The sequence below is a fragment of the Macaca mulatta genome, chromosome 17 (genome assembly GCF_049350105.2).
Source record: "Macaca mulatta isolate MMU2019108-1 chromosome 17, T2T-MMU8v2.0, whole genome shotgun sequence".
Lineage (NCBI taxonomy): Eukaryota > Metazoa > Chordata > Mammalia > Primates > Cercopithecidae > Macaca > Macaca mulatta.
This window is the reverse complement of record NC_133422.1, coordinates 90,257,068-90,271,481: the sequence shown is the minus strand read 5'-3', so window position 1 is coordinate 90,271,481 and position 14,414 is coordinate 90,257,068. Positions and strand designations below refer to the sequence as shown.

The 14,414-nt window shown below is 38.0% G+C and overlaps 1 protein-coding gene and 1 long non-coding RNA gene across 4 annotated transcripts in view; one reads left to right on the top strand and one right to left on the bottom strand.

The window, feature by feature from the left end:
* The window catches only part of CLDN10 (claudin 10), a 142,203-nt gene that overhangs the window by 47,436 nt on the left and 80,353 nt on the right, over positions 1–14,414 (bottom strand). The window lies entirely within an intron of this gene.
* LOC144336161 (uncharacterized) overlaps positions 1–14,414 on the top strand; it is a 54,794-nt gene that overhangs the window by 1,938 nt on the left and 38,442 nt on the right. Inside the window, exon 2 of the long non-coding RNA XR_013407680.1 lies at positions 3,680–3,775. This is a non-coding gene — a long non-coding RNA (uncharacterized LOC144336161). The remainder of the gene's footprint in view (positions 1–3,679; positions 3,776–14,414) is intronic.

Here is a 14,414-nt window from a genome sequence, read left to right as displayed (position 1 = left end):
GACTACAGGCGCCCACCACCACGCCTGGCTAATTTTTTGTATTTTTAATAGAGACAGGGTTTCACTGTGTTGGCCAGGCTGGTCTTGATCTCCTGACCTTGTGATCCGCCCGTCTTGGCCTCCCAAAGTGCTGGGATTACAGGCGTGAGCCACCGCGCCTGGCCTTTTATGACCTATCTTATGAAACCTTTGCCTACCCCCAAGTCATGATTCTCCTGTATTTTCATTTAAAACCCTTTGATTTTAGCTGTTTTTTATGTGGCCTGTGATCCATCTCTAACTATTGTTTGGTATGAATCAGGGGTTAGATTCATTTTTCCATATGGCTCTCTGGCTACTTTAGCACCATTTGTTTAAATTCCTGTTGGATTGTTTTGGTGCCTTTGTGGAAAATCAAATGCATGTGTAAGCGCAGATCTATTCCTCTATCTTTTTAAAAATGTAAATACTAGCTGGGCGCGGTGGCTCATGCCTGTAATCCCAGCACTTTGGGAGGCTGAGATGGGTGGCTCATGAGGTCAGGAGTTCGAGAGCAGCCTGGCCAACATAGTGAAACCCCATCTCTACTAAAAATACAAAAAAAAAAAAAAAATTAGCCAGGCATGGTGGTGGGTGCCTGTAGTCTCAGTTACTTGAGAGGCTGAGGCAGGAGAATCGCTTGAACCCAGGAGGTAGACGTTGCAGTGAGCTAAGATTGTGCCACTGCGCTCCAGCCTGGGTGACAGAGTGAGACTCCGTCTCAAAAAAAAAAAAAAAAAAAAAGGAAATACTGAGCAATCAACATCCAAAAGTTTCCTTCTTTTAATTTAAATTTTACATCCTGTCATCCTGTGATCTGGAGAAGAATTTAATAATGAGGATATAATGACTTTTGACTGCCTACTAGAAAAATTGATGCCCTATGACTTCTTTAAAATATGAATCCATTTCTTTCTCTTTCAGCGATATAACTTTCATCTCGCTAATCAAATGCATTGGAATCCTTACTTGAAAATTAAGTTGGCCTTAAAAATGCAAAATAAAAAATTATGTTACTGCCATTATATCCTAATTTAAAGTCTACCATATTTTGTTATTTAAGAAAGATGATCAGCCAGGTGTGGTGGTTCACACCTGTCATCTCAGCACTTTGGGAGGCTGAGGTGGGCAGATCATGAGGTCAGGAGATTGAGACCATCCTGGCTAACATGGTGAAACCCCATCTTTACTAAAAGTACAAAAAATAAGCCGGATGTGGTGGCACATGCCTGTAGTCCCAGCTACTCGGGAGACTGAGGCAGGAGAATCGCTTGAACCTGGGAGGCTGAGTGAGCCGAGATTGCACCACTGCACTCCAGCTTGGGTGACAGAGACTCCATTTCAAAAAAAAAAAAAAAAAAGATCAGTTTCTTCTCATTGGAGTCTAATATGACTGAAGGGCTAGAGATGTTTCTAGGAAGGAACTCAGTATTAAACTTAGGTAAGTTAATTTCATCTTTTATTTTTTAATTGTAAAGAAAGAAAATAATTCTTAGACTGTTCCTATTATAATAAGATATTGTAAAGATCAGTGAATTTCAGGGCCATACTTTAGGAAAACATATGGATAAAATAAAAAATATAAGCACAAGGTAGTTGATGAACACAAGATGTTTTCCTTGAATGTCTATGTAGCAGGTATTTTTCTTTGTGTAAAAGCTTGTGACCATAGCATTAGCATTCTCCTTTATGAAATTTGGGATTTGAGCTCTTTGCCCTAATGAAGATAGACACACAGGGTCCTTTCGATGAGTATACTCAGGCAGGGAAGGGCAAAGACTGGTTCTAAGTCCTTCTTGGCAGCCTTCCCTGGGCTTGCCAACCCAGATGGATTTGCCTGCTCTTGAGTCCAGTAATTCAATAGCCTGTTTCCTTCCGGCAGGGATTGCCCAACCACTTACAACCTGCCATAAGTCTTTGTCTCATGCCACTCATAAATGTTGTGGTTTAAATACAAAGAATTTTAACATCTCTACATCCCAAAGTAAACAGCAGTTCTGGAAATGTCGCAGGACTTTCAGTGCACGGGAAATGGATTCTGTGAGATGGATTTAAATATCTCATGGTGCACTGTGGAAACTTTTTGAAGCTGCTCCCTCTCCCCATTTCTCTCCTGTGAAAGTGGTTAGGTGAATCAAGAGGAAACAAATACAGGTGCATGAACATGGGAACGTAATCACACACTTTCGTTGGTGTTTGTGGGCACTAAAAAGCTTTATATGCATGTGGCTTGAGGTTTTAATATGTGACATTTATTCACCTTTAATATCTTTTTTGATTTAAATATAATCAACTCAATGTTTTAAGTAGTAAAAGTGACCTTCTATAATAATTAGATCACATTTGACTCTAGGATAATTTACAATGTTTTCCTCACCAGAATTGTTAAAAAGCAGTACCAACTGTTCACATCTAATAAGCTAGTTTCAAGGGAGAGCTGTCTCCTGATAACCCAAGAAATAACAATGTTAAACCCTAAATTATTTGGGGAAAAAAGCAAAATTGGAATATTAACTGTAACCTACTTCTTTGTATTAAAATTCTGGATATGACCAGAGATTTTTGCACACTTCATGCAGAGGAGTAGGGAAAGAAAAGAGATTATCAGTGTCCTACAAAAGACTTTTGGGGAGTGGAAAAGGACCACTTCTGCATGAATACTACCTCATGAAGCCAAAAATAATAAGAGTTACAGGAAAGTCAGGTGACTAAATTATTCCAGTCGAGAGGCAGGCTTACCGAGAAGCTAAGAATTCTACTGCAAAGGACTGCAGTTCCCAATGCCCTTGACAGCACCAAAAAAAATAACATATTAATAAGGCTAATGGTTCTTAACAATTCCTTTCAAGCCCTGTTTTCTATGTAACGCAGTACATTCTTTTGAAAGAAACGTGTTTATTCACTTTAATTAGTTAGAAATCTTACTCCTAAGTAGAAGTATTCCAGAAGATCTGATGAAACACTGCCAAAGGAAAAGAAAGCACCACTAACTTACTGACTGAAGAAATAAATTGATCAACAGAGCAAAAAGAGATCTCAATAGTATCTGTTGAATTTTCTTCTGATTATTTTGAGGATTTCTTTTACATTTAGAAATTTATAGGTAAATTTATAGGTAACAGCATGCCTCCATATGATATTAAGACAAAAATCTTAGAAAAAATGCTAGACGTGGGCAGCAATATCTTACTGACCCAACCAGTTCTACATTAAAAACAACAACAGCAGCAACAACAACAATAACGAAAACGTCGTTCCCAGCTTTGTTTCAGAAAGAAACAAAACACCCGTGATTGACCATCACTGTAGATAACCAATTCATACTGTGTTCAAGCTCTAAATATTAGTGACTGTAGTGTCTTAATGACCTACTTAACTTCTCTCTTTAACTTGGTGTTGCCAACTTATTGAATAAACTTTTTTTTTTCTTGCTAACTACCCATTTAATAAAATGGCTCATTAATGCAGTCAGATCTCCTTCAGGGGCTTTGCCATGGTGTCTGTACTTGTTTCTGCTGCCATGAGCTCCATACATGACATTCTCCCTTTCCTTAGCTTTACTCAATATGGCTATCAGTCTTTCAGGAGAAGGAATCATCTGGTTTATTTCTGTTTGATCTTACTTGTTACTGATACCTTATTTGAATTCATCTTTTGGCAGATGGTTGGATCATCCATCCAGTTCTTTGCTTCCTCTAGCTGATGTCCTTCTTTGCTATACTATATGGGAAAAGCAAGAAATATCTGACACCAAAATGTATGATTCACTTGTGTATTAGTCCATTTTCACACTGATGATAAAGACATACCCGAGACTGGGTAATTTATAAAGAAAAAGAGGTTTAGTGGATTCTCAGTTCCACATGGCTGGGGAGGCCTCACATTCATGGTGGAAGGCAAAAGGCACATCATACATGGTGGTAGGCAAGACAGAATGAGAACCAAGTGAAAGGGGAAACTCCTTATAAAACCATCAAATCTCATGAGACTTATTCACTACCACAAGAACAGTATGGGGGAAACTACCCTATGATTCAATTGTCTCCTACAGGGTCCCTCTCACAACACATGGGAATTATGGGAGCTACAATTCAAGAAGAGAATTAATTGGGTGAGGACACAGCCAAACCATATCGACTTGCATATGGTGGCATTATAGAGACAGATACAGTCAGTCACACAGGGAAAGGAAAAAGAGTTGAACAAAGCATGGAAACAACTACTTGAGGTAACCAGAAAACATGCGGTCAGATCACAGCACAGATCCTAGAATCAGGAAGTCTCCAGGTTGCCACCAATCTTAGAGGTCAAAAGCATACATCCAATTCCATGATAGCAGTCAAATAGCAAAAAACTTTCCCCTACGAATGTCACACTCCTGTTAGAATGAATGGCTATAGCTGACACACTCTGCCTTTGGATGCATAGAATGATATTTCACCATAAGATGATATATACTGGCCACAGACTTTTTTTTATTTTTATTTTTTTAAATTTTATTTTTGTTGTTGTTGTTGTTGTTGTTGTTTTTGAGACAGAGTCTCACTCTGTTGCTTAAGCTGGAGTACAATGGTATGATCTCAGCTCACTGCAACCTCCGGCTCCCAGGTTCAAGTGATTCTCCCGCCTCAGTCTCCTGAGTAGCTGGGATTACAGGCACTCACCATCATGCCTGGCTAATTTTTGTATTTTTTTGTAGACATGAAGTCCACCATGTTTCCCAGGCTGGTCTTGAACTCCTGACCTCAGGTGATCTACTTGCCTCAGTCTCCCAAAGTGCTGGGATTACAGGCGTGAGCCACCATTCCTGGCCTGTTTTTGTTTTTTCTATATCAGAATTTTAAAGAGAGAAGAAGGTGGACTTCTGGTTAAGGGTAGGAGACACATACATTTGTATTTGTTTCCTCATGAAATTTTATTAAAAAGACAGTAAGTGAATTTCTTAAAAATTATTGCTTAAAACCATCAAGACTAAAAAGGAGGCAAACAAGAACATAACGTTTCTTTTATGAAAGCTGAAAATAACATTCATGAATGGTAAGCTGCCTAACAGCATGGAGAGGTCTGATCCTAAATTGGCAATAAGGAAAACCAAGAAACAACCCAAATTTTATTGCAGAACTGCCACAATTAGCAGACCCCTGGAAGCTTTAGAAGAAGGTGGCAAAAATGGGTCTAAAACAGGATGATTTGTTGAAAGTCCATTTAGAAGAAGTTTGACACTCATATTTTCTACTCAGCTCTGCTCAATGGGAGCAAATCCTCCCTCCTCACCTGAACAGAAAGCTGGAAGTATACTCTCTGGGGTGGATGAAATTTTGGTTGTTGAACTGGGGAACACCTGTTCCAAATGAAGAAGGGAGTTTCATTATTAAAACAGTGTGATTAACTGAAAATTTTACACTAAATGCTAAAGACCGCTCTCCTTTCCTTCTCAACATTTTTATTTATTCATTTATTTGAGATGGAGTTTCACTCTTGTTGCCCAGACTGGAGTGCAATGACGCAATATTGGTTCACTGCAACTTCCACCTCCCGGTTCAAGTGATTCTGCTGCCTCAGCCTCCTGAATAGCTGGGATTCCAGGTGCCTACCATCAAGCCCGGCTAATTTTTGTATTTTTAGTAGAGACGGAGTTTCACCATGTTGTCCAGGCTGGTCCCTTCTTGCCATTTTTCTACATTTGGTTCTCAAAACACAAAACATTGGCAGCCCGGACTAAACTCTGTATACAAGAGACTGACTAAAAGATCAATCTCTAGAGAATGGACAGGTTCATAAGGAACAACTTAAAGGTACTGACTTTGGAGTTTCCCTAGTAAAATGGCTCACTACAGACATTCACTGTGAGCCTCAGTGGACAAGTCCACCTACAATCTCAGAGCTCCTAATGAATTCTTCAATGCCCGTGCTGAAGAACTGACTGGCAGACAGTTGAAGAAATTTCCAACAGGGAAGTCAAATGAATGAACAAAGCAACTTGTAACAACTAACGTGGAGAAAACCTTAGGTGGGGAGAAAAAAAAATCTAACAATTATAATTAATATTTTCACAGAAATAAAAGAAAATATTGCATCTATGAGGTAAGAACAGCTAAAGAACATTCAGAGGAGGCACACAAACACTCTCTTGGAAATTAAAAAAAATCATAGTAGAAATAAAAACACAATGGTAGGTTTGGAAGACAAAGTTAACAATATCTTCCAGAAAGAGGTGCGAAAACATTGAGACTTAGAAAATAGAAGAGAAAGACAAGGAATATAGAGGAATGATCTAGGAGATCCAACATCCTAATAGGAGGATTTATAGACCCAGAATCAGTAAGGAGAAATCCTCACCGCATGGGAAAGTGCAGGTGCACAAAGCTAGATGCAAGTTGTTTAGTCAATTTTAATAAGGTTATTCTGTAATCAATAACAGCCCAAGAATCTCAGTGGCTTCCAACAGTGAGAGTTGGGATGGGCATGATGGCTCATCCCTGTAATCCCAGCACTCTGAGAGGATGAGGTGGGCGGATCACTTGAGGCCAGGAGTTCAAGGCCAGCTTGGCCAATATGGCGAAACCTGCTCTCTACTAAAAATACAAAAACTAGCTGGGCGCGGTGGGGCATGCCTGTAATCCCAGCTACTCTGGAGGCTAAGGCATGAGAATAGCTTGAACCAGGAGGTGGAGGTTGCAGTGAGCTGAGATTACGCCACTGTACTCCAGCCTGGGCAATAGAGAAAGACTCCGTCTCACAAAAACCAAAACAAAAAACAATGAAGATTTATTTGTTGCTCACTTACATCTCATTTGGGGTTAGTAGACAACCTACAGAATGGGAAAAAGATATTTGCAAATATGATAAGGATCTAGTGTCCAGAATATATCAGAACTCTTTCAACTCAATAATAAAAAACCAAATAACCCAATTTAGTAATGGAAAAAGGACTTGAATAGACATTTCTCCAAAGAAGATACATAAATAGCCAAAACACATATGAAAAAATGTTCAACATCATTAGTCATTAGGAAAAGGCAAATCAAAATAATAATGAGTTACCATTTCAAACACACTAAGATGGCTTTAATTTAAAAGAGCACAAAATAGGCCAGGAGTGGTGGCTCATGCCTGTAATCCCAGCACTTTGGGAGGCCAAGGCAGGCAATCACCTGAGGTCAGGAGTTCAAGACCAGCCTGACCAACATGGAGAAATCCCATCTCTACTAAAAATACAAAATTAGCAGGGCATTGTGGTGCACGCCTGTAATCCCAGCTACTCAGGAGGCTGAGGCAGGAGAATTGCGTGAACCCGGGAGGTGGAGATTGCGTTGAACCGAGATCTCGCCATTGCACTCCAGCCTGGGCAACAAGAGTGAAACTCTGTCTCAAATAAATAAATAAATAAATAAATAAATAAAATAAAAAATAAAAGAGTACAAAATAGCAAATGTTGGGGAGAATGTGGAGAAATTAGAACCCTCATACATTGCTGGTGAAAATGTAAAATGATGCAGCCACTGCGGAAAAGAGTCTGGCAGGTTCTCAAAAAGTTAAACCTAGAATTACTATATGACTCAGCAATTATTATCTTACTGGTATATATGCAAGGTAATTGAAAATACATGTTCACACAAAAACTTGTATATGAATGTTCTTAGCAGCATTATTCACAATAGTCCAAAGGTGGAAATAACCTCAATTTCTATAAACTGATAAATGGATAAACAAAATGTGGTATTTCCATACAACGGAATATAATTTAATCGAAAAGGGAATGAAATTACATGCTACAACATGAATGAATTTTGAAAGCATTATATTAATTGAAAGAACCCGGACACAAAGACCACATATTACACAACTCCATGATGTTGGTTGCACGACATAGGAATATACTAAAAGCCACTGACTAATACACTTTAAAGTGGTAAATTTTATGTGACGTAGATCTCAAAATAATTAAGTAGAAAAACAGAGTTAATGACTGCTTTTCAAAACTTATGAAAGGCCTCATTCATAAACTTAAGAAGCTCAACAAATTCCAAACCAAATAAAGAAAAATTCACAACTATAGCCATCATTGTGACAAAACAGAATATCAAAGTCAAAGATAAAAATGTTAAAAGCCAGTCAAAGCAGAGCAAGACTCCATCTCAAAAAAAAAAAAAAAAGCCAGTCAAAGTACCTAAGACCAAAAGTTGGACATATAGTGAAAGCCAGAGGACAATGAAATTATATCTTAAACATGTTACATGAAATTAGAATTCTATATTCGGTAGACCAGTTGTTCCCAACCAAGGTAATTTTGTTCCCCAGGAGATATTGTTAGTTGACACAACCTAGAAGGGAAGTGATACTGTCATCTCATGTGTAGAAGTCAAGGAAACTGCTAAATGACCTACAATGCACAAGACAGCCCCAACAACAGTTATCTGGCCAAAAAAATAAAGTGCGCCAAAGTTGAGAAATCATGCAATAACATATCTTTCAAAAATGTAAATAAGCCGGGCATTGGTGGCTTACTCCTATAATCTCAGCTACTCAGGAGGCTGAGGCAGGAGAATCACTTAAGGCCATGAGGCTGAAAATAGTCTGGGCCACATAATGAGACCCTATCTCTAAAAAAGAAGAATGTATATAAAATAAAAAATATTTGCAGACAAATGAATGTTGAGATAATTGGCTATCAGTAGATCCACATCAAAGGAAATAAATGGCAAATATTTACCTGATCTTTTCAGGTAAAAGAAAATAATCCCACAAGTAAAGTTGAAGATGCAGGAAGGACAATGAAAATAGCAAATGTGTGAGTAAACTTAAACGGACAATAATAACATTAAACAGTAACAATTCCTTATGTGATTTAAAATACATATAGAATTAACATTTACAAGAATTACATGTAGGTCAAGCTGAGAGTAAATGAAATCAAAGTATTCTGAGATTAATTTTGGTTCACCGTGAGAGTGATAGTACCATTTAGCATTAGAATCAATAAGTCAGTTGTACTCTAGGGGAACAACTAAGAGACTAGTAAAAGAGTATAAATTCTAACTGGGCTCGGTGGCTCAAGCCTGTAATCCCAGCACTTTGGGAGGCCGAGAGGGCGGATCACGAGGTCAGGAGATCGAGACCATCCTGGCTAACACGGTGAAACCCCGTCTCTACTAAAAATAATACAAAAACCTAGCCGGGCCAGGTGGCGGCGCCTGTAGTCCCAGCTACTCGGGAGGCTGAGGCAGGAGAATGGCGTAAACCCAGGAAGCGGAGCTTGCAGTGAGCTGAGATCCGGCCACTGCACTCCAGCCTGGGCGACAGAGCGAGACTCCGTCTCAAAAAAAAAAAAAAAAAAAAAAGAGTATAAATTCTAAATTAACAACAAAAAAAGATAGACTAATAAGCAAATGAATACAAAAGAAGGAAAGAAAGGAGTGAAAAAGGAGTATAAAATGTATGGGACAAAAAGAGGGCGAAAACATAGTAAACTTAAATACAAATTATTGTCATAAATATATTAGATGTCAATGAACTAAATGTTCCTAAGGGCAAAGAACTAAAGTCAAAGATTTTCAGGCTGGATAAAAAATAAAAAACAAAACCCAGGAGACAAAACAAAAACATGAAGATACAGAAAAGTTGATAGATAAAAAATGAAAAAGATGTATAATGTGAATGCTACCTAAAATAAGACTGATGTCTATTAATATTAGACAAACTACTTAGGGCAAAAAACATCATCACACAGTTAAAGAGAGTCATTTATAATGATTTTTAAAAACCCAGTTCATTAGTAATATATAAAAATTCTAAATTAGTATATACTTAACAAAATTGCCTCAAAAAAATAAGGTGAAATTGACCTAAGTACTAGAGGAGACAGAAAAATCTACAACCATAATGGGGGGCTTTAGTGTACAATCTAAAAACTCAGTAAGGATATATAAGGCTTGAGAAACACTACCAGCAAACTTTACCTTCCGGATGACTATACTTCACCCAAGAATCACAGTTTTAATTAAGCACCCATGGAACATTTACTTTGTATGCTAGGTCACAAAAACAAATCTCAATAAATTTCAATGAGTTAGAATCAGAGTATGTTTTCTGACTGCAATAAAATCAAGCTAGACATTTATAAGAAAAATGTAATAGAAAAATCTTACCTATTTGAAAACAGTTATAAAAATCAGTTGTCAAAAAAGAAATTATAAAATTTAGAATAAATTTTATGCTGCATGATAATAAAAATACAAGACATTAAAACTCGTGGAATGCAAGTGAAGCAGTATTTACAGGAAATTTATAACCATAAAATGTATATTTTAAAAGAGAAGAATAAGAATTCATCACCCAAGCATGATCTCAAATAAACAGAAAAAGAATAGCAAATTAAAACCAAAGAAATAGTAAAGCAAGCCTTCATGAAACAGGAAACAGAGAACATCAAGAAAGCTAAAATTTGTCTCTTTGAAGACATTGACTGATAAACTTCTGGTGAGACTGAGTAAAAAAAGAAAAAGAAAAGAAGCAGCACAAACAAATGGTATCATAAAAGAAAAAGGAAGTATCAGTATAGATCCTGCAGTCATTAAAGAAAGAAACAAGATTCATTAATTACTTATGGACAATAAATTTAAAAATTTAGAAAAAAATGGACAAATTTATTCCCCAAATTACAATACACCAAAACGAACACAAGAAGAAATAGAAAAATGAAATAGTCCTCTAACAATTCATAACTGAGAGAGGCAATTTAAATCTTTTCCATTAAAACAAAACAAAACAAAACCTCTAGGTCCAGATGGGTTTACTGGTAAGAACTACCAAATATTTAAAGAAGAAATAACATCAGTCTTTTTTTTGTCGTTTTGAGGCAGAGTCTTGTTCTGTGGCCCAGGCTGGAGTACAGTGGCGATCTCGGCTCACTGCGATATCAGGCTGGGTTTAGTTGACATTGCAAAGTTTAGTTTAATATTAGAAATCAACCAATGAATTCATCACAGTAACAGATTAAAAGAGAGAAATAATATGACCATCCCAATAGATGACAAAAAAACATTGAATAAAATTTGACTCCCACTCATGATTTATAAAAATCTTATTAAAGAAGGATAGAGAGGAACTCTATGAATCTGATGAAAGATAGATACACATCCCCAAAGCAAACCTTATACTTATTGATAAAACATTGAAATTTTTCTTTTGAAATCAGGAACAAAACAAGGATGCCTACTATTGTCACTTCTTTTCAAATTGTACCGTGGCCTAGCCAGTGTTGTAGGCAAGAAAAAGAAACAAATGGTGTAAGAATTGGGAAGGAAGAAATGAAATTATTGAAACTCACAAATTATATATGATTGTAGGTATAGAAAATCCAAGAGAATCTACTGATAAATTATTAGTATTAATATTAGTTTAGCAAGTTTGCTAGATCCAAAGTCAACACATAAAAATTCATTGAATTTCAATGTAGATGCATCCATCCATTTATTTTATTTTATTTTATTTTTTTTGAGACGGAGTCTCGCTCTGTCACCCAGGCTGGAGTGCAGTGGTGCCATCTCAGCTCACTGCAATCTCCGCCTCCCAGGTTTAAATGATTCTCCTGCCTCAGCCTCCTAACTAGCTGGGACTACAGGCGCGTGCCACTACGCCCAGCTAATTTTAGTATTTTTAGTAGAGACGGGGTTCACTATGTTGGTGAGGATGGTCTCGGTCTCCTGACCTCGTAATGCGCCCGCCTCAGCCTATCAATGTGCTGGGGTTACAGGTGTGAGCCACCACGCCCAGCCGCATCCAAACAATTTAAAACATGAACTTGGCTGGGCGCTGTAGCTCACACTGGTAATCCCAGCACTTTGGGAGGCTGAGGTAGGTGGATCACCTGAGGTCAGGAGTTTGAGACCAGTCTGACCAACATGGTGAAATCTCATCTCTACTAAAAATACAAAATTAGCAGGGCGTGGTAGCAGGCGCCTGTAATCCCAGCTACTTGGGAGGCTGAGGCAGGAGGATCACTTGAACCCAGGAGGCAGAGGTTGCAGTGTGCCAAGATTGCGCCATTGCACTCCAGCCTGGGCAACAAGAGTGAAACTCCATCTCTAAATAAATAAATAAATAAACGGGAACTTTTTTCCATCTAAAAATAGTGAATAACTAGAAATAAATTTTAAAATAAATATTTGAGATCTCTATGCAGAATGTCTTAAATCATATCAAATGTATACGTACATGAAAAAGAAACGTATTTTAATATGGAAATTTTGCACAAAATCAATCTACGTAGACTGAGAGGCTTTATTAATAACCCAGAAAGATTAATCTGTTATTAGTTCTGATTAGGTTTAGGGTTGGGGTTAATATGGTGGGGTCTATTATCATGCATGTGAATGCACTCACTAGAGTACGTGCATACACATGTTCATCTGAGCGAACACAAACACATGCACACGTGCGCCTGGGCGAATGCACACACACACACACACACACACACACACTATATTACCTAAACATTGTAAAGAAAAACAGAAAATTGTGATTGTATGAGCAACTCCTTCTTTGCACTTTGGATTTTCATACACTTTTCATAGATGATTTCCATGGATGATTTTCATGTCTGAATCTCATTTACTTCTTATGTTGTTAAACTTTCCTCTCGCTTTCCTCTTTATCTAGGCCCAGAGATGCTCCTAGTATGTTAGAGCACATTATTTAAATTTAGATTTAGTGATATTGACTTCCATTAACCTTTTTATTTGTTGTCTTAAAACTCATCCTTGAGCCTCCAACAAAGACTTTCCCCGTGGCAGCTTGGTGCGCTGTTAAGAGTTAGAAACTAACAGCTTGAACAAGGACTAAGTTACAAATTTGTGTCTGCCACTTACTGACTACTTGTATGGCACTGTGAAAATTTCTTCACCTCTCTGGCCTCAGTTTCCACATCTGTAAAATAGAAAGAGTACCTCCCATTCCTACCTCCAGGGCTACTGTGAAGATCTAGGTTGATCAACTGCCATGTAACTTCTAGCTAACTGTAGCAAACACTTCCATGTCAATTCTGTCCAATTTTCTTTTAAAACGAACAGACCTCAGATTTGTATGTTCCTGCCTAAAGCAGGAAGCATGGATGCAATGGTGGCAGCAGCCCTTTTGACCAGACATGAAAGAAAGGCCCGGAGAGTCACAGAGACCTTGCATCCATCTGCTTCTTTAGGTCTCCGGACCAGCTCAGGGTCACCAACCTTCATACTTCTTGTTTGGTGACAGAAAAAGCCCGGATATTTAAGCCACTGTTACCTGTGTTTTCTATATCTGCAAGTAAATTCAATTCTGAACTAATACACTAAGCTCTAATGAACTTGTATGATGTGCCTGACACTACACTAAGGACCTGATGTGTGTTGGGCTCTTTGATACCCCAGGACAGCTCTCCTACAGGACACTGAGGTGCAGGGAGATTAAGCAATTTACTCAAGGTCACATGGCTCTACCGATGCCTGTCACGTACTCATAGAGGCCTCAACAATTGATTCAGTTATTTAATTATAGTCAGAAAGATGACACAAGATCACACTCTAAACCAAAATAATTTTGTGACCAAAATAATTATCAGCCAATATTCTATAGCTCTGATCACATCATTGAGTTACCTAGGGTCCATGTTGCAGCCACTCTGTCTTAGAGCAGTCATCAGGAAGTTGAGCTTTCTAAAATTAGACTTCTTTTTTTTTTTTTTTTGAGACAGTCTCACTCTGTCACTCAGGCTGGAGTGCAGTGGTGCAATTTTGGCTCACTGTAACCTCCATTTCCCGGGTTCAAGCAATTTTTGTGTTTCAGCCTCCTGAATAGCTGGAATTACAGGCATGCGCCACCACCGTGCCCAAAAAAAAAAAAAAAAAAAAAAAAACTTTTTTGTATTTTTAGTAGAGATGGGATTTCACCATGTTGGCCAGGCTCGTCTCAAACTCCTGACCTCAAGCAATCCACCTTCCTCCGCCTCCCAAAGTGCTGGGATTACAGGCATGAACCACCACACCCGGCCTAAAATTAGACATTTTTATGTATAGATTTTTTTTCTTAATGATTGCAATTGGTAAATCCAGGTTTTGCAAATGTTCTCATGTAAATAATTGTGGATATGATCTATAACAGAACTTTGCGACTTAGATCATCAATTTTTCCAGGTTTCTTGAAGTGGACCCAAAACTGTTTGAGTAACATCTTGGCCCTGCCTATAAAGATTCTCTGTGAGGACATGATAATAAAAAAGAATGGCGACTAAACATTGAGTAGTAATTATGTGCTAGGCATGCTTCTAATCACTTTACACACGTTTGCTCATTCTATCCTCACAACGCTGTGGCAGGTAATGTTATTATCACCATTTTTCAGGTGAAAAAATCAAAGCCAAG